We start from the raw sequence: 26232 nt of genomic DNA on the forward strand, positions 1-26232 counted from the left end.
TCTTTTGCTTGCTTATCTTGCTCTTTGAATAAAATTCTATATTTAAAGCATGTAATAGAGAGCTTGAAATAGAGTATGAAGTAAAGGAAAGAGAACTGTTAGGCAATACATATTTAACCTGACAAATGATGTCCAGTTCTTACACACGTTTGTCTTTCTCGGGTGGCAGTCTTAGTTTGTGAGCAGGGGCTGGGATAGTTCATGCTATGTCTATTTCCACCTTCACCCTGCGAAATGCCTCAAGCTGATTCGTTCACTAATGAGACCATGTGCCCTCCCCCAGCCCTCATCTGTTTCCGAGGCGGGGCCTGGAGGACGTTTGTGCATTGAAAGGATGTGACTCTGCATTGCTGTGGATAAGGAACTGGCACAGAAATACACTGCGGAGTCTCCCGGCTCTGCCAGCTGGATCTTAAAGACGCTGGGTCCCTCTTTGGGAAATTCAGCAGAAAAGCGTTTCGTTGGCATTCCCGACTCATCCAGGGTTTCTTCTTTCCCGAGGGAAATCATGAATTTCAGCCCTTCCCCTGGGGATTGCTGATACCAGTTAACGTAAATGTGGCTATTCATCGGGTAGCATTTCAACGTTGCTTCCTGTCCTCTCCCCATGACCAGCTGTCTTGGATTCTGGGTAGTGCTGGCACTCGTGGGACCTCAGAGGAGAAGAGATGGCATGAGACAGAGATGGCATGGTGGAGGACGTTTGTAACTTATAATGAAGCCACCCAAGGCGAACTCAAATACTAGCTTTGAAGTCTCCTGCGTTCATTTAAAAATTCACCTGCATTTTCTTTTGACTCCATAATGCAATTATTTGTTTTATATGAATGTCAATACCTTTCAGAAAAATCTTTGGGCAACATGGAAGTCCAGGGCACACCGGGACATAGCAAAGGAACCACAGACAAAGCCCAGTGTTGAAGATCCATTAGCCCAGTACTTACCTGTCCGCAGGAGCCAGATGACCACCCAATAGAGGAGTCTGGTGCCCATGGCCGAGTGAGGTGTGAGGAGAGCCCATGCGTAGGGCAATCAGCCCATGCATGTAGCAGCTCAGGGAACTAGACTTCACAGCCACCTCCTATGAGGCGGGTCTTCCTGTGAGGTCACCATTTCCAGTGGATCCTCTTGTCTGTAGAATTGATTTTGTACGTCAGTTGAATGGGACATCTTTTGTTCTGAACTATACACACAGCCGGGCTTAGAATGTGTTAGTACGGAGGCGCGTGTTGTGCAGGGAAAGTTGAGAGGTCAGAACCTTGATTACTGGACCTTAGTTTCTGAAATATTAATTTTTACCATGTACCTCTCCATGTTTTCTGATCTTTTGTTCCTCTATTTTCCTTTCATTGACTCATGTCAGCTTTTCATGTTCTGTTGCTGAGCAGATATCTAGGTCCACATATTGACAGACAGGGAAGTAGAGACCTGGAAGGATGGGGGCAAAACCTAGAGACAGGAAATGGGTTGACTCAGTTTCCTTCTTTTCTCTACCACCTCAGCTAAGCAATCATGTCAAGCATCGTGAGGGAATCTTATTTTATGGTTTATGATTAATTTTTCTCATCTTGTGTTATTCTACTTGAATTTTTAATATAAATACGTAATTCGAAGAACAAACATTAGAAAAACTACACTCTCCCTCTCACCTCGTGTTCCATGATTCTGTTTGGCTACCTGTGTTATTCTCTTTAATCATGGATGAATTACCTATGTTTAAGGGATCGTTCTTTCTTCCATTCTTCTGTTCTTCTTGCTACCCTATGGCATTGAATAAAAATCATGTGAAAGCCTACTTGTTCTACGCACAGTGAAAGGAAGGCACAAAGAAGGCACAACCCCACCCTATTAGAATCTACAGCTCCCTGGAGGAGATGTAACCTGTACACCTAGATCCCTCCAGGCTTTGAGTAATAAATAAGAATATGTCAACCTTTAGTGTCCAAACAACAATGGCACCAGGCCGTGTCTTATTAGCAGCAGGATCCTAAAACCTCCCTCAAAGGGTTTCCATTATTTTGGGGAGTGTACAGTAGGCCTCCCCCAATGTACACTTCAATCAAAAGGCAGCTGCCATCATCACTTGGAGTCAGCTCGGTTATTTCTCCTGGAAATACTCCCAATTGTCCACCATTGATTTTGATGAAAATGCCATCACGGAGCACCCATGCCTAACCCAAAGGGACTTTTCTTGGGTTCTGTGAGATCCATTGATCCGCAGGCTGCTAGGGCAGTGTTAGTGTTGGCATTTACATAGACATGGGGAAATGAGTTGTCTCATCATCTCTGAGGTGACCTTATTACTTAGGGCCCAAAGCAACTCTATTTATGTGCAGAATCGCACCAAGCAACGTGTGCATGGTTCCATCAGCTGCTGGTTACTATCTTCTGCCTCTAGGCTGAAACCCATCAAAAGATTTAGACAAGAAGCAAAAGCTTTACATTTTTACTCTCTCCTGTTCTTTGCTCCGTGTTCCATACCAAACCTTGTCCCCCTACCCTGAGCTATCAATCAAACATCATAATGAGCGGTGGTAGATACAAGCAGTAAAGTGAGTGTTGGAATGGGAAGAGTTAAAAAAGCAGTGATGCTGATTTTCTTGTCAGAGTGACAGTGATGCAATGGTCTGTGCTGGTGGCATCAGCAGCTCAAAGGCTGTGGGACAATGACTACAATGTTTGTAATTGCTTTTGGCCCTTGAAACTTACCTGGCCACACCTCCACTTTCAGACCTTCAAACTTGGCCCTTCTTACAAAACTGCAGGTCCCTTCCCTCCACCATGAGGGTACAGAGAACAGGAGAGTCTTTCCAGGGGCTAAAGTCTCAGAACGCAGCCCTCACTTTTCCTCCTCAGCCCCTCTGGTTGAAAGCCCTGGCCATGTGCCTGTTCCATGGTTGTGACAATTTACACCTGTGTTTTCTTCTAAGGATTTTATACTTTAGGCTCTTACATTTAGGTCTTTGATCCAGGTTGAGTTAATGTTTATATGCGGTATGAGGAAGGAATGCAACTTCATTTTTTTTGGGCACGGATATCGTTTTCCCAGGGCCATTTGTGAAAAAGACCATTCTTCCCCAGTGTTATGGTGTTGGCACTCTTATCTCAAATCAATTCCCCAGGAATGTATGTGTTTATTGAGGGCTCTCGATTCTATTCCATTGATCTTTGTCTATTCTGTTCCAGTACAACTCTGCCTTGATATCTGTAGTGGTGTAGTAAGTTTTGAAACAAGAAAGTGTGAGTTGTCCAACATTTTTCTTCTTTATCAAATTATTTTGGCTAATTTTGGGACCTGGGACTTCCATGTGAATTTGAGCCTCAACCTTGCCAATTTCTGGGAGAAGAGAGGTACCCGGAGTCATCTGTAGATCAGTTTGGGAAGTTCTGCCATGTCAACCATATTATGTCTTCCAGTCCATGTTCGTGGGATGTCTTCACACTCGCTTAGGTCTTCTTTAATTTCTTTCAAGAAATGTTTTGCACTTTGCAGTGTTTAACTCTTTCACTTCTTTTGTCAAATTTATGCCCAGGTATTTTTTTGATGCATTGAGGGCCCGAGACACACTAATTGGCAATTGTATGCTTCTTTATAGTAAAAGGGAAAATATGGATTTGCTGTTCCTTTGCCTGACTGTAGTTTTGTTATGTATAACAAGATTTAGGTAAGAGGGGCCAGTAATAAAACAAAATTGTTTGTAAAAATAAAGATTAGGCTGCTTTTAAAATCTGATACTGCCCTCTGCTGGGGAGGAGTGGGGGGGAAGCGGATGTGTGTCTGCACCGATGTCTTAGTAGGTGTGTGTATGTATATGTATGCACACACGTGTGTGTGCATGCGTGTGTGTGTGTAAGCCTTGAAATGTGGGGCAGCAGTGGGTGAGGCCACTGGCCATGGAAAAAGGAGAAAAGTAATTTCTTTTAGTTATAAGGATTTCAAATGTACCTTAATTTCAAAATGACACGAACTAAATTCCTCTGTTTAGCACTCTCTTTGTTGACCATTTTGTTATTCTTGAAATCTAAGGGTCGCCTTCCTCTCTTTAATCTCCCTCGCCTTTTACAACAGATAAGTTAAAAACCCTGTTAATTTTATATCTCAAGAACCCAGTTTCCTCTTTTTCAGCCAGGTTCCGTTCTTGGGGAGTCCTCAAAAACACAAATTTTAGCAAGAATCCTACTAAGTCAGTTAGCCAGAATCCCTCACCCTCAATATCTGAGTACCCTTGATATATGACCAAATTCCTCATCCCCCATCGTTCCCCAGGTGATGTCTGATCACCCACATTGCCTTTAGCAAGAATCCTGTTAGCTCAGATTACCCAGAATCCCTCCTTACACCGGATGTTTCCTCTCAGTGATTCTCCACCCACTGCCCCCTCTCCCTCCCCATCCTTGGCTATGAATCCCCTTTTCCTTACTGTATTCAGAGTTGATCCCAAGCTGTCTCCCCTTTTCTCTGTAAGTCCAGGAATAAGCTCTGCCTTATTAAAGAATAACATTTTCTTTAACAAAACTCACTGCAATATTAATAAAAATTACTTTTAACAGAAAGATACTATAATTTGTGTCATGATTTGCAATGCCCATATAGATTATTGTCCAAACCAGCACCCTTTAATATGTGAAAAAGGGTGTTAATAATTATGCCAGGTCAACAGGTCTGAACCAGGATGGCCATTGGTAAACCAGAGCGTTTGATCACCTTGGTGGTGGACTTTCTGACATGCTCTTTTACTGCCATCTGGCGGCAGTGGGGGAGATTGCAGGAACTATATACCATTTTCTTTGACCTGCCCATATTCCAAGTCAGCGTCAATGTTGAGGCATATAGAAGTGATCTATAATGTCCCTGTCAACCAGATGTCCTCTGGATCTGTGTTATTCCACATGTGCAATGATGCTCAGTCATTGCCAGATGGTCGTGGCATGTCATGCGTGTGGGAAAATGGAGCTATATCCTGAGTCAAAGAATCACAGTCATGTGGGATATTGGAGACCAAATTGTGCAAGTCTCTAATTTTAAAGAGAACACCGAGTCCCAGAGAGGTGAGGGAACTTGCCAACAGCTTAAAAATAAAAGCCAGAACTGGGATGAGAAGCAGGTTTCCTGATTCTAATCCCAGTATCTGTGGATCTGGAACCTACAAGAGAAAGAAGGGTGTTGGAATCATAAATAGAAGTCCATGCCCCCTGGGCAGCTGTCTGAGGATTTGAGGTTTGAATTTCCTGGAATAATCCCAGAGTGGGGATTATTCATCAGTTTTTTCTTCTTCCCCCCTCGAGAGGGTTGTGGTTGCTGCACCCTCACAGTTATTTCTGTTTAATCACTGCCCTCGAGGGACTGTCAGTCTTGTGGAAGAGGCACACCTGTGGTAAAAGGACTATAACAAACCGTGTGAGTCACCTTTCTGTTGTTCCACAAAGAATTTGTTGCCTCTCTGGGGTGCATTGGTGGGGAAAGAGTTTGCAGGGTACTGTATCTGAGGTAAAATCAGTAGGAATGTCTTAGTGTTTGGTAAGGTAAAATCAACCTCAGAAATCTGATTTTTTCTGAGAAATCAAACTCAGAAAAAATTGGGGGTCAGGGGCTGTATTTATAAACTTGAAACCCATGGACTGCCTGATTCTGCATTATTTGGAAGGCTTTTCAGAAGGCCAGAAACATACCCATCGCAATCATTGAAGAGATAATTTATGGCCTTACTCTTTCCTGGTAGCAGCTGGAAACACAACAATCAACCTGCTTCTTCCTTCTGAGGCAGGAAGAAGAGGAAGGGCCTTTTCAAGTGTCTCCCTGAGTCGGGGGGAGGGGAGGAGAGAAGCCAGTGAGTTTGCGCCCTGGAGGGAGCTGGCTAGCGCCACTGTGCCAATGCCCGCGGAGGCACAGAGATACAAAGCTGAGTCCCCCAGCTCTGCGGGCTGGATCTTCAGGGTGGAGTAGGTTCCAGTAGGTCTTTCAGCTGAGAATCGTTCCTTGGGCATCCCCGACTTAACGGCAATGTTTTGGTATAGGAAGGAAATCAGAAACTCCATTTCGTGCCTCAGAGTCTGTCGGTACCAGTAAACAAATATGTGACCAGAAATTGGATCACATCCCAGAGTCACTCCCTGTCCCACCTCTGTGATCCTGTGGCTGGGAGTCTGGCTAACACCAGGGTCTGTGTGTCCTGCGGGAGAACACAAAGCCACAGAGAGTGATGGGTAGGCCAAGGAATGCATCTTCTACCCCAATTTCCGGGCACTGCTGAGCTCACCTGCCCCCAGGAGACAGAGGGTCACCCCGCAGAGGAGTCTGGTATCCATGTCAAGATCAGAGGCAGAATGAGGATTTGCCAGCAGTGGTTTCTGATCTACAGCAGCAAAGAGTCCCCTCAGCCCCACAAGGTGAGCTCTGGCTGTGACATCACAGTCCTGGAAACACCCACAGCGGTAGGGGCACCTCCTACACCAGACGGAGAATCCTTGGTCCAAATGTTGGCCTCCTGTTTATTATGTTACATGGACGATGCCAACAGGCTCCAAACCTGAGGGTTCTTTGGGAAATTGAAGTTTCAGGAAAACATAAGAAGAAGTGGAAAAGGGAAAAAGAGTGAAAATAAACAGAGAGAGCAAGAAGAGAATGGTAGAAGACTACGGTAGAGTTGCAATTTTATCAATCTTATAAAGTTCTCTTGGTAGATGTTCTCAAACTTCAGCAAGAATGAAAATCACCAGGGGTCTGGCAAAATTATATGCATTCCTATAACCCACCTCCAGAAATTCTAACTCTGACATCTGACCCTATCCTAGAATATACCTGTTTAAGCTACACCTCAGGGGATACTGAGGCACATTGCCTTAGGCCACGCTTAAAAATTTTTTTTGAGTAGAGATTTTAATTAGGTAAACTAACAACAACAAAAAAAGACCAATTAATGCATTAAATTGGAATGTTAAAATTTCAGTAGAACAAGAGTAATTTTTCTGAGGAAGACAGCATAGATTTATTTTCTACAACTGGATTTAAAAAATTAGATAGGAAACATGAAACCTAATTGAAAACGATGTGAATGGAACTGAAGGCAGAGAAGTTTCCAAGACTTTAGGGTATAAATAGTGTCAATAGCTTCAAAGAGATCAAGCAAGCAGAGAAACAAAAATAAGACTTTGGTCTCGTAAGTGTATAATTTTCATCTTTAGGAGAATAGTTTCCTAAGAATGGAAATATTCCAAGGAAAGCTGAAGATGGCATTCAAAGGAGTGACTTCTCTGCGGCAATAGCAAAACTGTGTCACCAATTTGATTGGGAGAGGAACAAAAATGGACACTGGAGGCATGCTCATGGTTGGGTGCTAGAAAAGGAACTTGAACTAAGAAACCATAACATTAGATAGACCAGAAGAGTAAGAGCTTCTGTTTCCAGGCGTCAAAATGAAAAGAAGTAAATTTGGACTTCTGGGAATATCACCACTAGATTCAGCTTATATTGAAATAAGAGCAGCCGTGACTAGAAAGAGTATATAAACTTCTCTAAAGCTGAGTGGCAGGTGGTATAGAAATGACCAGTTTTGTAAACAGAACGGATCATCAAATTTTAATGTAGGTACTTTGAGCTCTAGATCTGCTCTAAGTGATGGCAATCACCTCCCTAGGTGGAGTCAATGCCAAAATGCCTCCTTTCACTTACACTGATGTTCCATGAATATATTGACCCTCATTACGATTTGGATCACATACCTGAAGGCTTTTCCATTATCTGCATCAACTTTTGATTGCATTGAGAACACATTAACCTGTCTCTTCCCTCGGCTCCATAGACACTAACTGGTGACTTTGTAGGGTCTCAAGTTGTCCCACTTAACATTAACATGCATGTTTGTTACCTGGATTGAACTCCTTAAAAAGATATTCACCAGAGTCTTCACTTGATCTTTCATTATTCTAAAAACTAAGGATTTCATCGTCTCTCTAATTTCTTCGCTTTTCCTAGGTTCTCTGTATCCAGCAAATGTATTAGTAATCCTTCACTCCTCATTTGTGGACACCTACTGGGTGTCCTGGTCCCTAGTTAGAGAATGTTTCTCTTTAAAATCCATGATCCACAAGGTCAAAGAGACAGGCCCTCAGCTCCCATGTTGTTCAAAATAACCCCACCCTCTTGGCTAAGGTCATTCTTTCAAGAGCATATTCTTAGGTAAAACAGTATCTTTTTTTTTTTTTCTTCCTGTTTTCTGTATTGGTAATCTAGCATGAGAGAAAGTCAAGCTGGTCCTTCTCAATGCAGCTGGAGGGCTGACATCTGAATCTGTAACCTTCTACTCACTCTGAGATCTAAGAAATGGAGAACACAGTAAATAATGAGGAAGAATAATGGGGCCAACAAGGCAGAAAAAGAAATGAGTTGCCAAGTCATCCGTGTCATGATTCCAGGACTTCATTCCAGTTTGTTCTTGAGAAAGTCCTGTGTTCTTGTTTTGGGGTCCCATGGGCTACACAGTTAGCCTGCAACAAATTCCCCATCGGCTTAACGAGCTCTAGTTAGCCTTTGTGTTTCAACCCAGTGTACCACCTGCTTCCTGAGCTGGGCCCAGGGCAAGTTTGTGCATTGCAATTAGCTAATGTTTAACACTGTGTCTTCACTGCTGGCACAAAGATAGATGGCTGAATCCTGTAGCTCCGTACCCTGGATCTCCAGGCGGCAAGCTGAGTCTTGGGGACACTCAGCTAAAAATCTCTCCTTGGGCATTTCTGTTTCATAGACTTTGTTGTACTGGAAGGAAATCAGGAACTTGAACTCTTTTGCCAGGATCTGTTGGTACCAGACAACGTATCTGTGTTCCTTTATTGGGACACAATCCATTGTCACGTTCTGGCCTTTCCCTTTGACGAGGTGCCCTGGAGTCTGGATGACTTCTGCATCAAGGGAGCCTGCGGAGAAAGCAGGCAGAAGTTGGAGACTTAGTTCCTGAGGGACTGTGAGGCCACAGATGAGAGGATTAGAGCCGGGGCAAGTTTAGAACAGGGACTCACCTGCTCCCAAGAGACAAAGGACCATGGAGCAGACGAATATGGGGCACATGGCAGAATTATGAGAAGAACAGAGGCAGGTAGCTTTCTCTGAGGCTCTTGCATCCCCGGCAAGCAGCTACTCTGTGATGTCATCACTTCATAGAATCCAATAGTCTTTCTACAAAGACACCTTTGCTTTTGTCACCGAGGACTCACTCCTTTTGATGCCATCTTCAGCTTTCTCATGGAGTATTTCGATGCTATGTATCCTTATGAAACTATTCTCCTCAAAATTAACACTAAATACTTACTAGAACACACACTTATTTGTTTCTCTGCTCGTTTGATCTCTTTGAAGCATTTATCAATATTGACTGCCCCCTAAATCCTGGAAGTTTCTCTTCCCTCAGCTTCATTCACATCTTTTTCAATTAGGTTGCATGTTTCCTATTTAGTCTTTTTTAAAATGCACTTTCCAGACCCTAAATCTATCCATTACATTTAGAATCGTGCTCCGCACAAATAGAAAAAAAATAGAACCTGTGCAACAACTATACTCAGCCATTGGAAAATAGCCCACGTCTGTGATTCTTCTAAAGCAGGAAAAAATGGGGCCATGTCTACACACAGTGAGGGGGAAAACAGAGCACGGAAAATTGACTAAGTTGAGGAGATGAAGGTTATAAGATAGAGGAAACAGAGGCAGCTAGAATTTGTGAGGAAGACTACCAGAGAGGAAGAAGCCACATGAAGAACTCCAGAAATCTTCGTAAGGATCAGAATGAATTTTTGTCTCAACAGTAATCTGTGCCTGTGTAGGATGGAACTTTAAAAAACATTAGAAAGGCAGCACAGAAAAGATTCACCAGACTCTCCAGAATGACTGAGCTTTAGTAGTGGGACAAAAGGGACACAACTAGGCTAGAGCAGGAGTAGGCAAATGACAGCCCAGGGGCTGGCCACCTGTTGATGTACAATAGTTTTCTTGGGGGTGAGAAGTGCTTCCAGAACGACAGCATGGGGAATTTTGAATACCCTCTTTCCAGAGAAAAGCATAACTGCTGAAAATTTAGAAACAACCATTTAAAGCCTCTGAGAAAGGTCTCAAGAGCATACAGTAAGTGGAGAAACACTTACTCAAGAAAATCTATGAAATCTCAGTCAGAGCAGCAAGAGTCTGGGGCATTTGAGCCACCACTCCCTGACTCCTGCGTCACCCCCAAGCTAAGGTGTCAGAGGCTCATGGATGTGTCCAGAACACAGGGATCCATCAGCTTCCCCAGGGAGGGCCAGGCCACCAGCACGTCTCTCCCCCACCAGTTCCATGGGGTAGAAACTTGACTCCTGGCAAATGCAGCCCAGATGTCTAGGCTCCCTTCCTCTATCCAGCACCCACTGGTAGGGTGGACCCTCTATTCCAGAAAAAATATGCCATGCACACCAGGCCCCCATTCTGGCTTGCTTGGAGGGTGGACGTTCCATGCTGGGCAAGTCAAGAAGACCAGGGCATACCATCCCACCCTGGACCCACTCAGCAGGGGTGTCATCCAAGAGGAGTGAGCCACTGTCTCTGGCTTTGCTCTGGGGCCGTGGTGCAGAGGTTTTGCCCATGGAGAGAGGCAGGCCCCAGGGACACAGTGCATCACAGCTTGTCTTTGACTTAAGGATCCCTCAGGCCTTGCTGACGTTTTCTTACAACCACACTGCGGCCTAAGTCCTACTTTTCTTCCTTCCTTGCTTCTTTCCTCCTCTCTTCCTTCCCTATCTCCTTACAGGGGTCAGATCTACATCACGGTCTGATGGCTCCCCCAGCCTCCTCAGCTTCCTTCCCATTTTCTTTCTGAGGCATTTTCTAACCCAGACTTGGCATCTACTTCTTGGAGGACCTGACCTAACGCATCTTTTTAGGGTGGGGTCTGGCCTCTCTAGAGGGGTCACAATCAACATTACTCTCTGCTGAAGTGACTGTCAGTTCCAGAAAATAGCTGGTTCCTGACAGCCCTGGACCTTTACAGAGCTTCTGCTCTTACAAGGTGTCCCCGCTTGGTTTTTGGGAAATGAAAGCCCAGAATATAATAAACGAGAGATCAGAGGGAGCTGAGGCTGGGATGAGACATAACCCCAGGAAGAAACCATTCACTCCTGCGTAAGCGGAATCACACTGTACCATCCTGTGACTGGCTCATTTCACTCAGCATGATGTCCCCAGGTTCACCCAGGTTGTCACACATCGCAGCGCATCTTTCTCTTTTAAGGCTGAGTAATAGTCCATTGTGTTTACATACCACACTACACTTGAGATTTTGTGAAGAGGGTTGATCTCATGCTAAGTGTTCTTACCATCATAAAATAAAATTTTATTCTTGCTTCCCCGCCCCTCCAAACTCCTAGAGCAGCCAACATCATGACCTCGTGTTTGTTTTCCACTTTTTTCTATCCGATTCTCCTAAGATTTTAATTCCCTCCTTTCCTAAATGTGTCTTCACACTTGTAGTGACCTTCATACCCCCTGGAGAACACGGGAATTCTTTGCTTCTCTGCTTAGCAACAGCGAACCATGCCCCTTTCCAATGCCTTGTCCCTCATCACACCTTCCAAAGCCATCCAGCTGTAAGAACCAGGCAGGGTACTGAGTAGCAGAAACACCTGCACGTCAAGTCCTGGGTCTCTTTGATTTTGGGCCTGGAAGGAGATGAGTCTGTGCTGGTCGTTTCTCTTCTGCCTTTCTTCAAAAGGATGTCCAGTGTTCACGTAATCTAGAGCTCTAATGTGCCCCCTGGTGGAATTCTTTGGTCATTTCACTCAAGATTCATGTTTTTCTAGACCATCTATATCACGGAACCATAAAATATGAGAAGAGCTCCCCAGAGAAATCTAGCCTCAACATCTCATTGTACACAAGAAAAAATGTAAATATAGGCAGGTGAATAAAGAGACAAAAGTTTAATCATTTGTGTGGGAATAAAAAGGGGGGTGTAGATGTGTGGTGAGCCAAAGAGAGAGGAAAAACAGAATTTTGAAGTTAGATGGTGAGTGGCCCAGTTTTTAGCGTCTCTGATTTTTACTTAAAATGACCAGAACTGGGTCTTGGGTAGTATTTCTTGGCCTCTTGATGAATGAGATAGAAGCATGTGGGGTTGATGGCTATATGTGGTGACGTAATAATACACTATTGCTTAGTCGGAAGAGCTACGTGTTCTTCAAAATTAAAGTGAGGATACATTCTCACCCTCTGAAACAGACATCTCATAGCTAGTAGATGGCAATTCCTTCTTGCTTTGGTGAACTTTATTCATTCGTGCGTCCATTTATTCTATTGGTCATCATAAACATTTCAGTCTCATAGTTGAATATGTTGTGAATAGTGCATGCTCCAGAAAATACATTTATCTTCAAATCTGGGACAAGCTTTTAGCAGTTCTAACTTTCCCTACTTGATAAGAAAACTCAGATATGGCCTCCACATGTCTGTGAGGGCAGGATCTTCTCCTTAGGGCAAAGATTCATGGGAGTGGAGCCACCTCTTGCGTGGAACTGCCCTTTCATGTATTGCTAAGTCTCCAACTTAGATTAAAAAAACAAAATTTTTTTAAAAAAGTTCCTATTTTTCTGCTGAAGAGAACAGAATGGGCGATTAATTCCGGGAAAATACCACAAACTGAATGTTGGGTAAGTAGGTGTAACCACTTTTCCTCTCTTGGCATAACTGTCAATGCTTTTTGTAGGTTTATGCCCAACTTCTATCTACAGAGGAGATAATGAAAGCCGTAAAGCCACTTCCTATTGTTGCTGTAGGCGGAAGGGTGGTCCAGAGCAGGCACTTGGGTCTGGGAAATAGAGGTTTATGAGCAGAAGGGTGGTAACACTCTAGCTCTGTGTCTCTACTGCTGGCACAGAGATACATGGCGGAGTCCCCCACGCCTGGCGAGCGGATGCCAAGAGAACAGAAGGAAGTATTATGCCGTTTGGGTTGGAAGTTGTCAGAGGTGTCTGTTTCATTGTTAAATTCTTCATCATAGTAATAGAACAGCAGCTTGGGGGCTTGGCTTAGCCTTTGTTGGTACCAGTACATGGAGTCATGATTCATATCCTGGGAACAATGCAGGGTCACTGGTTTTCCTATCCTGGTAACCTGGTATCTTGGGTTTTGGGTGACGATGGCACCCAGGGGACCTGCACAGAGAGATGGAAAATGAGAAACAGAGTCAAGAAGGAGACGGATGTTGCTGCCAGAAAAGACAGGCACAGAGCTGAGAACATGATGATTTAGTCCAAGTTGTCCTTTCTGAGCAGGACTTACCTGCTCCAAGGAGACAAAGGGCCACATAGTGGAGAAGCCTGGGAACAATGGCAGGGCTAGAGCGGGACTGAGGCATGTCTGTTCCAGACTCCCGCTTGGGCGGTTGGAGTTCCGAGATTGCCTGGCCCCTGATAGGTAAATCTGCCTGTGATGACGCGGCTGCTGTGAGGTCACCAGGGCAAGAGTCATTTCTTGTGATGTTATACATAGCTTCTCAGTTAGCAGGGGAGCCTGCTGGGCGTGGCTGGTCGGGTATGAAGCAGATGTGGTGTTCCCTTGTTTGTCTCTTCCTTTATCCACCCCATGTCCATCCAGGCCTCTCCATCCCTCTCCTCGTTCCTTACATCCTAGAAGGCAGTTCATAGGTTCCTCAACACATGAGTAGCTTTTGCTGAGGTTTCACTTACAAACCTGTTGAGAAGTCTTTCTGTTTTGCTTTCCACATCACGGATGGATGACTGATGTCTGCCAACTAGCCCCACTCCCTGCTCCCCCCACCCCAGCCCTTAATACAGAAATCAAGCCCTGGAATTGTCTCTGTCTATATCCACTTTTCAGGGAGAATCAAGAAAATCCTCTGCAAGTTTTGGCTGTCAGTGACACCACAATGCCCCCTGGTGGCCAAATACAAAAGTGTCTAGAAGTAGCCTTCCTACTCTCCTGAGATCTGTGGTGAGACAAAGCAGGGCTTAGAAATGTGTCTAGTCCTTCGTTCTGCTCCTACCAGGTCGGTACCCCTCAAACCAGCACAACATCAGGGTACTGGCAAGACTCACTAAAAAAAACACGGCCCTATTGCGGCAACTGGAAGTGACCTCAAAAATGTTCAGGATTGACTGACACACATCGACATATGCTGCTGACCCACTTTTTTTTTACGTTAAATAGTCAGACCTGATGGAGAAAGGAAAATTAGCTTTAATCTATATTCGTGGACCTGGCTATTGCACTCAAAAATGAGATTTTTAAAAAGTACTCGGAAATGGATTTGTGTTGGACAAATGTAACGTACACCTATCACCACCGTTACCACCATTATCAGTGAGCAACCTAGAAACCCGTAGGAAACACGTTTTTATCCACTATTCTGATTTCCATCAGGAGACTTGTCAATCTTACGATAAAAAGGGATTTGAGATGTGGCCACAATCGGAGTCACAATTCCTTTCAGATCAGAGCAGCGAGGTGGGCAAGAAACAAGCGTTCTGTGTTTTCTACCAGGATAACACACACACACTTAAAAAACAGATATGATAGGTTGAGTTCTGTGTAAGGAACCCCAGGAATGCCCCAGATCACAAGTGTCCCCATCCATATTTTCTTGAAACACGCTTGCTGGTACTGGTTCTCCCCGTCCTCCCTTCCTTGGGGCAGGAAGCACAGGGAAAGACGTCTGTTTAGGGCTGTCGGGTTGAGAGGAGAGGGGAGAGGGCACAGTTTTGCCCAGGAAGGACGTGACACTGAAGCACTGTGGCAGGCTGCTGGCACAGAAATGAACTCCAGAATCCCCCAGCTGTGCAGTCTGGACCTTCAGGGTGGAATACGTCTCTTCAGTTCTTTCTGCTGAGAACCGATTATTGGGCCTCCCAGATTTATCCTGTATAATCTCTTGCAGGAAGCAGGTCAGAAATTTCATTTCTTTCCCCACAGCATGTTGGGACCACAAAAGACGTTCATGTCCAGGAATTGGGTCACGTCTCAGAGTCACAGCCTGCTCCTTCTCTATGACCCTGTGTCTGGGGAACTGAGTGACTCCAGCTGATATGTGTCCTGTGGGAAAGGACACAAACATAAAAGACATGACAAAAGTCAGCTGGGAAAAGGCAAAGTGGAGATATTCCGATGTCTAAGGACTCACTTGCTCCCAGGAGACCAAGGGACACTAAGCAGAGAAGCCTGGAAACCATGGCAGGATCCAGTTAAACATAGGAACTTTTCCAAAGGAGAGAACTTGTAAGTATGAGCAGAAATGAAAGCAAATCCAAGTCCCTTTGGCTCTATAAGACGTGGGCTGGCAGTGACATCACCATGACAGCCAACGTCTACAGTCTCAGGAGCTCCCTCTAGGGAAGCAGAAGCATAGAAGAAAGAGTCATATTTCTCTGAAGTTTGTCCCTTGAGGGATGATGCAGAATTGATGCCAATACAATTGACCTGTCCATGCATTTAAATAGATATTAACCCACATCTATGTTCTTGAAGGAATTGACCAAAATAATGTCATTTACTCTCCTAGTCATGATGACCAGATCAATAGATTTTCATCCTTTTAGAATAAAATTTAAGGCCTTAAAATGTTCCTGAAACATAATAGATGTCTGCTAAATGGTTCTTCTTTTTAATTATGCGGATTAATTAAGACGTAACTTGGGTTCTGTTTATATGAACCTGGCAGCTCACGAAGGTTTCTAGGACGGCTCACGAAGCATGCAGACAGCAGCCGGCAGTGATCTGTGCGTAGGGTGAGATACAGCAGCGCTTAGAAACGCGTCCAGTCCTCCGTTCTGCTCCTACTAGATCCGTACCCTTCAGATCACCCCACCCTGGGGTACTGGCAAGACTCACTAAAAATAACACGGCCCTGTTGTGGCAACTGGAAGTGACCGCAGACCCCCAGTTAGATAAGGGATAAAAAGCAGGCAAATGCTTATGAACAGAAGAGTTCAGAAACATCCAAAGAAAAGAGTGTCTGGATCTGCCGTGTTTCTATTCTTTCAGCTATCTGCATAATATGTTGTGGAAATGATAACATGGAATATTACATGTAACTTGCAATTACTAGTATTAAAAATGAATTTCTAGGGATGTAAAATGGGTGGTGTCTTTAAAAGATAAGGACACGCTTCCCATATAACCTACCAATCTCACTCCTGAGCATCACTGTATTCCAGAGAAATGGGAATTTATGTCCACGCAGAATCCTCTACGCAAATGTTTATATAATAACCACTTAACTTGTGAAAGTTGAAAACTAGAAACCACCAAAATGTCCTACCAGAGGTGCACGGCTAAACAAACTCTGTTACATCCATGCTATGGATTACTACTCAGTAATGAAAAAAAGAAAAAAAAAGAACTTTTGATAAATGCAACAACTCAGACAAATCTCAAGGGCAACATGCAGAGTGAAAAAAACCAATCTCAGAAGATCACCTATGTCTTTTAAAAAGATCATAACACAGATCAAAGGAAAAATAAATCACCTACTGAATGATTCCATTTCTGAAACATTCTCAAAATGACATTACAGATACAGAGAATACATCAGTAGTCCCCAGAGGGTAAGGATGGGGTGTGTGTGTGTATGGTGTGTGTGGTGTGTGGTGTGTGGTGTGTGGTGTGTGTGGTGTGTGTGTGTGGTGTGTGTGTGTGTGTGTGTGTGTGTGTGTGTGTGTTTGATTCTGTAAACAGCTAAGAGTAAAAACAGAGTGATGAGGGCTGAGGAGCCATTCCTGGGGACCCCTCCCATTCTGACGGGGATGGTAAATGCAGGAAGGCTGGAAAATCAGCAGTGTGGGGACCTAAAGTTCATCTCACATGATGGTGAGTTCTGAGCCCACTGAAAAATTGTGAGGAATCCCTGAAGGCTATTTCATGCATTAATTCCTACGCGAGGTTTTCTGTGTGGATACCTTAGCATTTCTGTCCCTGTCCTTCCCCCAACTGACTCATTTCTCTTGGTGAGGGAGGAGCAGGGAGACCTTTACTCAGGAAGGCTGAGGCTGGATGGAGAAGGGGAAGCAGAGGGTTTCTGTACAGGGAGGGGGTGTCTCCGCAGCGCTGTGGCTAAGCTGCTGGCACAGAGGTACACGGCTGAGTCCCCGGGTTCTGTGGGCTCGATCTTCAGAGAGGAGAACGATCCATTAGGCATCTGGGCTGAGAATCGGGTCTTGGGCATCCCTGAGTCGTCTACAGGCTGTTGACTGCTGAAGTAAATCAGAAACTCCAGTCCCTGCAGCGAGGTCTGTCTGTACCAGAATAGGGCATTGTGGCCTGACATTGGCTCACAACTCAGAGTTACTGCTTGTCCCGTCCTTGTCACATTGTGCCTGGGTTTCTGGGTGACTCCAGCAGCATCTCTGGGCTCTGTGGAAGAGGACAGAGTTTGGGAACAGGATAACAGACATAAATGGACTCATAAGTGGGAATATCCAAAAATGTAGATTCTTCTTCAGGAGACTCACCTACTCCCAGGAGACAAAGGGCCACACAGCAGAGGAGCCTGGTGGCCATGGCAGGGAGGGTGTCGGGGGCAGGAGGAGGCTTCACCCAGATGAGACCCTTGTGGGCATGAGCAGAGGGGCAGGGCTTCTAGTTCCTCTTGTCTTCACAAGGTGGGGAGTGGCGTGGCAGTGACATTGTTCTCTGTCACTGCACAGAGGACCTCCTCCCAAAGGGGAACATGGATCCTCTGCAGTGGAGGGACTGGGGTAGGTCAGACTGTTCTGGGATGTGGCAGCCCCAGCACCGAGGACGGGCTCTCTCTGATGGCAAATACCAGTCACCTCTCTGGCCTTCACAGCCCTTTACTGCTCTAGGTTGAACCACCTGGCTTCATATCTGAAATTTTTCTGTTTCTTTTTTTGCTTTCTTTTCTTTTCTTTTTTCTTTTTTAAAGGTCTCCTATGCCCTGGAAGAATTTTGAGGTGTTATATGTTACAAATTACCTTGGTAGTGAGACAAAGTTTTATATAACACAAAGGTAGGCATCACGGCCCATCCTGCCATAATACCACTTTGTAGAATTACCAGTAAGAACAACTTGCTCTCTATCTTGCCACAGATTCATCCTGGCTCATATGAGTGTATGTTTTTTTAAACGACTGTTTATGTAATATATGCTTTTACTTTTATTGAAGTAGAAACATTCTCTAAGCATTATCTTGTAATTTCTAAAATGGGGCAAAATATATAAACTGTCCTATACGGCATGAAATGAAATATATCTCTAATTATTTATTCATATATATGTTATTCCATACGTGGCATCATATATGATATATTTTGTGCGTCTTTGTTTAATTATTATATAGCTACAAAGTTTCTGTTACTTAATAAAAAAAGTACAAACAGACAAGGTAAGAGGAAATAGATCCTTTGAATGTAGAGAAAGTATCCTGCTGACCTATGCATTTACCTGGGCACACCTGGAAGCCTAACACCTGCTCTTCCATGAGATCAGAGAATCGTGTCAGTGATGAGGACGTAATCATTATAGGAATGCTGTGTGTGTGTGTCTGTGTGTGTGTGTGCGTGTGTTTCATTCTGTGAACAGCTGAGAGTGAGAAGATAGTGGAGAGGGCAGAGGAGCCATTCCCAGGGGCCCCACCCATTCTGATGGGGAAGGTGAATGCAGGAAGGCAGGGAAATCGGCAGTGTGGGGACCTAACATTTATCTCACATCATGGTGAGTCCTGAGACAACAGAAAAATTGTGAGGATCCCTGAAGGCCATTTCCTGCATTAATTCCTACGCGAGGTTTTCTGTGTTGATTCCTTATCATTTCTGTCCCTGTCCTTCCCCCAACTGGCGCATTTCTCTTGGTGAGGGAGGAGCAGGGAGACCTTTACTCAGGAAGGCTGAGGCTGGAGGGAGAAGGGGAAGCAGAGGGTTTCTGTACAGGGAGGGGGTGACTCCACAGCGCTGTGGCTGAGCTGCTGGCACAGAGGTACACGGCTGAGTCCCCGGGTTCTGTGGGCTCGATCTTCAGAGAGGAGAAGGATCCAGTAGGCATCTGGGCTGAGAATCGGGTCTTGGGCATCCCTGTGTCATCCACAGGTGCTTGATTTTGGAAGTAAATCAGAAGCTCCGGTCCCTGCACCGAGGTCTGTCTGTACCAGTAAAGGGCATTGTGGCCTGACATTGGCTCACAAGTCAGATTTACTCCTTGTCCCATATTTGTCACCTTGTGCCTGGGTTTCTGGGTGACTCCAGCAGCATCTCTGGGCTCTGTGGAAGGGGACAGAGTTTGGGAACAGGATAAAGGACATAAATGGAGTATAAGTGGGAATATCCAAAATGCAGGTTCTTTATCTTGGGACTCACCTACTCCCAGGAGACAAAGGGCCACACAGCAGAGGAGCCTGGTGGCCATGGCAGGGTAGGGTGGGGGGCAGGAGGAGGCTTCACCCAGATGAGGCCCTTGTGGGCATGAGCAGAGGGGCAGGGCTTCTAGTTCCTCTTGTCTCCACAAGGCGGGGAGTGGCCTGGCAGTGACATTGTTCTCTGTCACTGCACAGAGGACCTCCTCCCATGGTGAACATTGATCCTCTGCAGAAGATGGACTGGGGTAGGTCGACTGTTCTGGGATGTGGCAGCCCCAGCACCAAGGACTCTCTCTGATGGGAAATACCGGTCGCCTCTCTGGCCTTTGCTGCCCCCTGTTGTTCTGGTTTGAACCTCACGTTTACATATGAGAATTTTCTTTTTGTTTTGTTCTTTTCTTTCTTCTTCTTTTTTTTTTCTAAACTCCTATGCCCTGGAAGAATTTTGAGGAGCAATGTGTTTTAAATCACTAGATAGTAAGTGAGGCAAAGTTGTGTATAACTTAAAAGCAGGCATCGCAGCTCATCCTTGATATAACTCCAGTTTGTAGAATTACCAGTAAGAATAATTTACTGTACATCCTACCACAGATTTATCCTGGCTTATACGACTTTATATTTTTAAAAAGTGACTGGTATCAAAACGTGTTTTTGTTTTTATCGAAGTAGAAACATTCTCTAAGGATGATTTTGTAATTTCTAAAATTTCTAAAATATATAAACTGCCGTATAAGGCATTACATTGAAATACATCTCTAAATATTTGCCTGCTTTCTTTACACATATGTATGTTTTACACAAATGGAATCATATCACGTATTCTGTGTTTCATTATTTAGTTATTGTATAGTTCCAAAGTTTGTCATATTTAATAAAAACAAACACACTAAGTAAGAGGAAATAGATCCTTTGAATGCAGAGAAGGTATCCTGCTGACCAATGCATTTACCTGGGCACACCTGGAAGCCTAACGCCTGCTGTTCCATGAGATCAGAGAATCGTGTCAGTGATGAGGACGTAATCATTGTAGGAATGTTCTGTGTGTGTGTGTGTGTGTTTCATTCTGTGAACAGCTGAGAGTGAGAAGATAGTGGAGAGGGCAGAGGAGCCATTCCCAGGGGCCCCACCCATTCTGATGGGGGAGGTGAATGCAGGAAGGCTGGAAAATCGGCAGTGTGGGACCTAACTAACATTTATCTCACATCATGGTGAGTCCTGAGACAACAGAAAAATTGTGAGGATCCCTGGAGGCTATTTCTTGCATTATTTCCTACGCAAGGTTTTTTGTGTTGATTTCCTATCATTTCTGTCCCTGTCCTTCCCCCAACTGACACATTTCTCTTGGTGAGAGAGGAGCCTGGAGACCTTTATTCAGGAAGGCTGAGGCTGGAGGGAGAAGGGGAAGCAGAGGGTTTCTGTACAGGGAGGGGGTGTCTCCGCAGCGCTGTGGCTAAGCTGCTGGCACAGAGGTACACGGCTGAGTCCCCAGGTTCTGTGGGCTCGATCTTCAGAGAGGAGAAGGATCCAGTAGGCATCTGGGCTGAGAATCGGGTCTTGGGCATCCCTGAGTCGTCTACAGGCTGTTGACTGCGGAAGTAAATCAGAAGCTCCAGTCCCTGCAGCGAGGTCTGTCTGTACCAGAATAGGGCATTGTGGCCTGACATTGGCTCACAAGTCAGATTTACTCCTTGTCCCATATTTGTCACCTTGTGCCTGGGTGTCTGGGTGACTCCAGGAGCATCTCTGGGCTCTGTGGAAGAGGACAGAGTTTGGGAACAGGATAAAGGACATCAATGGAGTATAAGTGGGAATTTGCAAAATGCAGGTTCTTTATCATGGGACTCACCTACTCCGAGGAGACAAAGGGCCACACAGCAGAGGAGCGTGGTGGACATGGCCGGGTCGGGGAGGGGCAGGAGGAGGCTTCACCCAGATGAGGCCCTTGTGGGCATGAGCAGAGGGGCAGGGCTTCTAGTTCCTCTTGTCTCCACAAGGTGGGGAGTGGCCTGGCAGTGACATTGTTCTCTGTCACTGCATATAGGACCTCCTCCCAAAGGGGAACATTGATCCTCTGCAGGAGATGGGCTAGGATAGCTGGTAACTATTCTGGGATGTGGTGACGCATTTAGACTCTGGGCACCTTCATTAATTGTCACCTGTCACAGACCCAGTACTTATGCCGTTCTGCCTTCTGTGATATATCATACGCCTACTGTCTGCTGGCTATTTCCACGTGGATGTGCCATCAGCACTGACAATTCGGGACTCCATAAAGCATTTTCTAAATCTCAGGTCACATGACTCCTTCCAAAGCAATCGCTGTGTCTGAGACACAAAACTCAAAACATTCCCTGCTGAGTTAGGACTTTGCCCAGATCCCTCCCGAAAGCATTCTGACTTGGCCTCCATGCTTATTATGAAGGGACGGAAACAGATACCTTGGGAAGAGACAGTGGGATTTCTCCAAGGTAGACTTTATAGTGCCTTGAACTGTGGTTATTCATTGTGAGAGTGAAGAACATAGGAGAGTCACACATGCTCCTCCGTGGACGAGGCTCAGTGGCCAGAAGACCTGCAGGGGTAGGGGTGGTGGACTTAGTGAGGTGGAAGCAAAGGAGGACCAGGTAGGAGGATGGGAAGGTCGCAATGACAGTGGGGCGGATCTTACCTGTTGTCCATTACGTGGCCTGTGATCGTGGACACGCACACATCTATGAAATACAGAAAATCACTGAGAGTGAGGAGGTTGAGAACTGAGAAGACAAGCCAGTGTATAAATTGTCTACATGACGGTGGGTCACCACTGGTGACAGGAATCGTGGGGGGAAGAAGTGAAGGAGGAGAGATCTCACGGTAAGGAAGTAGGTACAAGAATAAAGGGTAATAGTCCAGTGCCATGTGCGTGAAGGAGTTGGGGTTTAAAGCAGGAGAGAGGAGAATGATCTGGAAGCATCAGTGAGGAGCCAGAAAACAAACAATAAACTGAAACTGGGTGTGGAAAAAGATCATGAACTTGGCTTAAATACAATAGAAATCTTATTCTTCACTGTTTCCATCTTGAAGTTCAAGGCCCCTTTTGACAAAACAGGACAACGACCATGGAACTTACCTGTATGACAGAACTCAGGTAAACCTGCATTGCCTTGGGCTCTCAAAACACAGCATCTTTGGCACCGTTTGCCAAAGATGCTCGATGAGGGCCGCGAAGGGATATAAACTAAGACCGTAGAAGTGGGCCATTAGGATCCGTTCAGAATGGACTGAAGGTGTTGAGTGGAAAAATCTGGCCCAAATCAGAAGAGAAATATATGTTTGGGTGTTTTGGACAAATGGTCAATGCGGAAAGAGGGCTAAGTAAGACCAAATGTCTGCATGGTTTTATTAGGTTGGTGCAAAAGTACTTGTGGTTTAAAAGTTTACAAATAATTGGAAAACCCGCAATTATGTTTGCAACAGCCTAATATCTCCATGTGGCGTCCACAATTACTGTTCCCGAGCTGCAGCTGACGAGGCCTCATAGTATTCGGTGAGTCCCACACATGCCTTCAGCTGGCACTGTCCTCTGCTGTCTGTCCTCAGGCCTGGGCTCTCCTTGGGCGGGACAGTGACAGACAGATCCCAGGTCCCAGGAGTGGTAGCTCACATCTAACGGATTACCACATCTGCTTTCCCGCATTTGAGAGACACTTTGAGTGTAATGAAAAAGGACTTGTAAATGTCAGGATGATATGAACACTATGGGGGATTGTCCACTCTCATGGAAAGGAAATTTCTGGTACAATGTAGGAAATTGTGTGTGTGTGTGTGTGTGTGTGTGTGTGTGTGTGTGTGTTTGATTCTGTGACCAGCTGCAAATGAGAAGAGGGTGGGGAGGGCCAAAGAGCCATTTCTGGGAGCCACTCCCATTCTGATGAGGATGGTGAATGCAGGAAGGAAGGAAAATGGGCAGTGTGGGGACGTAACCTTTATGTCACATAATGGTGAGGTCTGAACATACGCTCAAATTGTGTGGAATCCCTGAAGGCCATTTCCTGCATTAATTCCTACGCGAGGTTTTCTGTGTGGATACCTTATCATTTCTGTCCCTGTCCTTCCCCCAACTGACTCATTTCTCTTGGTGAGGGAGGAGCAGGGAGACCTTTACTCAGGAAGGCTGAGGCTGGAGGGAGAAGGGGAAGCAGAGGGTTTCTGCACAGGAAGGGGGTGTCTCTGCAGCGCTGTGGCTAAGCTGCTGGCACAGAGGTACACGGCTGAGTCCCCGGGTTCTGTGGGCTCGATCTTCAGAGAGGAGAATGATCCATTAGGCATCTGGGCTGAGAATCGGGTCTTGGGCATCCCTGTCTCATCCATAGGTGCTTGATTTTGGAAGTAAATCAGAAGCTCCGGTCCCTGCACCGAGGACTGTCTGTACCAGAATAGGGAATTGTGGCCTGACATTGGCTCACAAGTCAGATTTACTCCTTGTCCCATATTTGTCACCTTGTGCCTGGGTTTCTGGGTGACTCCAGCAGCATCTCTGGGCTCTGTGGAAGGGGACAGAGTTTGGGAACAGGATAAAGGACATAAATGGAGTATAAGTGGGAATATCCAAAATGCAGATTCTTTATCTTGGGACTCACCTACTCCCAGGAGACAAAGGGCCACACAGCAGAGGAGCCTGGTGGCCATGGCAGGGTGGGGTGGGGCAGGAGGAGGCTTCACCCAGATGAAGACCTTGTGGGCATGAGCAGAGGGGCAGGGCTTCTAGTTCCTCTTGTCTCCACAAGGTGGGAGTGGCCTGGCAGTGACATTGTGCTCTGTCACTGCACAGAGGACCTCCTCCCATGGTGAACATTGATCCTCTACAGAAGATGGACTGGGGTAGGTCGACTGTTCTGGGATGTGGCAGCCCCAGCACCAAGGAGTCTCTCTGATGGGAAATACCAGTCACCCTCTGGCCTTTGCTGCCCCCTGTTGTTCTGGTTTGAACCTCACATTTACATATGAGAATTTTCTTTTTGTTTTGTTCTTTGCTTTCTTTCTTTCTTTTTCCAAAACTCCTATGCCCTGGAAGAATTTTGAGGAGCAATGTGTTTTAAATCACTAGATAGTAAGTGAGGCAAAGTTGTGTATAACTTAAAAGCAGGCATCGCAGCTCATCCTTGATATAACTCCAGTTTGTAGAATTACCAGTAAGAATAATTTACTGTACATCCTACCACAGATTTATCCTGGCTTATACGACTTTATATTTTTAAAAAGTGACTGGTATCAAAACGTGTTTTTGTTTTTATCGAAGTAGAAACATTCTCTAAGGATGATTTTGTAATTTCTAAAACTTCTAAAATATATAAACTGCCGTATAAGGCATTACATTGAAATACATCTCTAAATATTTGCCTGCTTTCTTTACACATATGTATGTTTTACACAAATGGAATCATATCACGTATTCTGTGTTTCATTATTTAGTTATTGTATAGTTCCAAAGTTTGTCATATTTAATAAAAACAAACACACTAAGTAAGAGGAAATAGATCCTTTGAATGCAGAGAAGGTATCCTGCTGACCAATGCATTTACCTGGGCACACCTGGAAGCCTAACGCCTGCTGTTCCATGAGATCAGAGAATCGTGTCAGTGATGAGGACGTAATCATTGTAGGAATGTTCTGTGTGTGTGTGTGTGTGTTTCATTCTGTGAACAGCTGAGAGTGAGAAGATAGTGGAGAGGGCAGAGGAGCCATTCCCAGGGGCCCCACCCATTCTGATGGGGGAGGTGAATGCAGGAAGGCAGGGAAATCGGCAGTGTGGGACCTAACTAACATTTATCTCACATCATGGTGAGTCCTGAGACAACAGAAAAATTGTGAGGATCCCTGGAGGCTATTTCTTGCATTAATTCCTACGCAAGGTTTTCTGTGTTGATTCCTTATCATTTCTGTCCCTGTCCTTCCCCCAACTGACTCATTTCTCTTGGTGAGGGAGGAGCAGGGAGACCTTTACTCAGGAAGGCTGAGGCTGGAGGGAGAAGGGGAAGCAGAGGGTTTCTGTACAGGGAGGAGGTGTCTCCGCAGCGCTGTGGCTAAGCTGCTGGCACAGAGGTACACGGCTGAGTCCCCAGGTTCTGTGGGCTCGATCTTCAGAGAGGAGAAGGATCCAGTAGGCATCTGGGCTGAGAATCGGGTCTTGGGCATCCCTGAGTCGTCTACAGGCTGTTGACTGCGGAAGTAAATCAGAAGCTCCAGTCCCTGCAGCGAGGTCTGTCTGTACCAGAATAGGGCATTGTGGCCTGACATTGGCTCACAAGTCAGATTTACTCCTTGTCCCATATTTGTCACCTTGTGCCTGGGTGTCTGGGTGACTCCAGGAGCATCTCTGGGCTCTGTGGAAGAGGACAGAGTTTGGGAACAGGATAAAGGACATCAATGGAGTATAAGTGGGAATTTGCAAAATGCAGGTTCTTTATCATGGGACTCACCTACTCCCAGGAGACAAAGGGCCACACAGCAGAGGAGCGTGGTGGACATGGCCGGGTCGGGGAGGGGCAGGAGGAGGCTTCACCCAGATGAGGACCTTGTGGGCATGAGCAGAGGGGCAGGGCTTCTAGTTCCTCTTGTCTCCACAAGGTGGGGAGTGGCCTGGCAGTGACATTGTTCTCTGTCACTGCATATAGGACCTCCTCCCAAAGGGGAACATTGATCCTCTGCAGGAGATGGGCTAGGATAGCTGGTAACTATTCTGGGATGTGGTGACGCATTTAGACTCTGGGCACCTTCATTAATTGTCACCTGTCACAGACCCAGTACTTATGCCGTTCTGCCTTCTGTGATATATCATACGTCTACTGTCTGCTGGCTATTTCCACGTGGATGTGCCATCAGCACTGACAATTCGGGACTCCATAAAGCATTTTCTAA

General features: G+C 45.5%; 3 long non-coding RNA genes and 1 gene segment (V, D, J or C); 1 reads left to right on the plus strand and 3 right to left on the minus strand.

Moving 5' to 3' along the window:
- The window catches only part of LOC109439431 (T-cell receptor beta chain C region), a 60510-nt gene extending 59502 nt beyond the window's left edge, over nt 1-1008 (minus strand). Inside the window, exon 1 of the long non-coding RNA XR_012490329.1 lies at nt 945-1008. This is a non-coding gene — a long non-coding RNA (T-cell receptor beta chain C region). The remainder of the gene's footprint in view (nt 1-944) is intronic.
- The window catches only part of LOC141567572 (uncharacterized), a 191047-nt gene that overhangs the window by 106951 nt on the left and 57864 nt on the right, over nt 1-26232 (plus strand). The gene's annotated exons all lie outside the window — the stretch shown is intronic.
- On the minus strand, nt 11916-13782 carry LOC109439427 (uncharacterized). The segment is given in 2 exons: nt 13292-13782; nt 11916-13164 (listed from the first exon to the last, which is right to left on the minus strand).
- On the minus strand, nt 16692-19584 carry LOC141567570 (uncharacterized). The gene is made up of 3 exons (XR_012490331.1): nt 19337-19584; nt 17476-19240; nt 16692-17377 (listed from the first exon to the last, which is right to left on the minus strand). It is a non-coding gene; the product is annotated as an uncharacterized LOC141567570 (long non-coding RNA).

The sequence above is a fragment of the Rhinolophus sinicus genome, linkage group LG11, assembly GCF_036562045.2.
Source record: "Rhinolophus sinicus isolate RSC01 linkage group LG11, ASM3656204v1, whole genome shotgun sequence".
Taxonomy (NCBI): domain Eukaryota; kingdom Metazoa; phylum Chordata; class Mammalia; order Chiroptera; family Rhinolophidae; genus Rhinolophus; species Rhinolophus sinicus.